The 728-nt window shown below is 38.9% G+C and overlaps 1 non-coding gene across 1 annotated transcript; it reads right to left on the reverse strand.

The window, feature by feature from the left end:
- Positions 1–381: 381 nt before the first annotated feature.
- LOC127677060 (U6 spliceosomal RNA) lies at positions 382–488 on the reverse strand. Its single transcript, XR_007976463.1, has one exon. It is a non-coding gene; the product is annotated as a U6 spliceosomal RNA (small nuclear RNA).
- Positions 489–728: the final 240 nt, after the last annotated feature.

Below are 728 nucleotides of genomic sequence, written 5' to 3' on the forward strand. Positions count from 1 at the left end.
TGGGTTGAAAGTCAATTTTATCTGATATTAAAATGGCTACTCCAGCTTGTTTCCTGAGACCATTTGCTTGTAAAATTGTCTTCCAGCCTTTTACTCTAAGGTAGTGTTTGTCTTTGACCCTGAGGTGTGTTTCCTGTAAGCAGCAAAATGTAGGGTCCTGTTTACGTATCCAGTCAGTTAGTCTGTGTCTTTTTATTGGGGCATTGAGTCCATTGATGTTAAGAGATATTAAGGAATAGTGATTGTTACTTCCTATCATTTTTGACGTTATTTTTTAAATTTGATTGCTTAACTTCTTTTGGGTTTGATGAAAGGTTACTATCTTGCTTTTTTCAGGGTGAAGTTTCCCTCCTTGTATTGGTGTTGTCCTCCTATTATCCTAAAAATATGGAACGCTTCACGAATTTGCGTATCATCCTTGCGCAGGGGCCATGCTAATCTTCTCTGTATCGTTCCAATTTTAGTATATGTGCTGCCGAAGCGAGCACGCAAGTTCCTCTTTATTCTTCTTCTGTAGGAAGGGACAATCATTTAGGCCACTGCTTCAAACCTTGGAAGCAAATTCTTGTCAGCCAAGATATTAACCAAATGTAGTTCTGTTAAAGTCTGACATCTCCGTGTAGGGCCTGTATCCCTGGTGTGTTGAAAATCCATTATTCTACTTTACTCATTTCCTGTTTTCAGTAAGCTAGGTCTATCTAAGTCTTCTCAGTATGCCACTCCATTGT

Source organism: Apodemus sylvaticus, chromosome 1, assembly GCF_947179515.1.
Source record: "Apodemus sylvaticus chromosome 1, mApoSyl1.1, whole genome shotgun sequence".
NCBI classification, from domain to species: Eukaryota; Metazoa; Chordata; class Mammalia; order Rodentia; family Muridae; genus Apodemus; species Apodemus sylvaticus.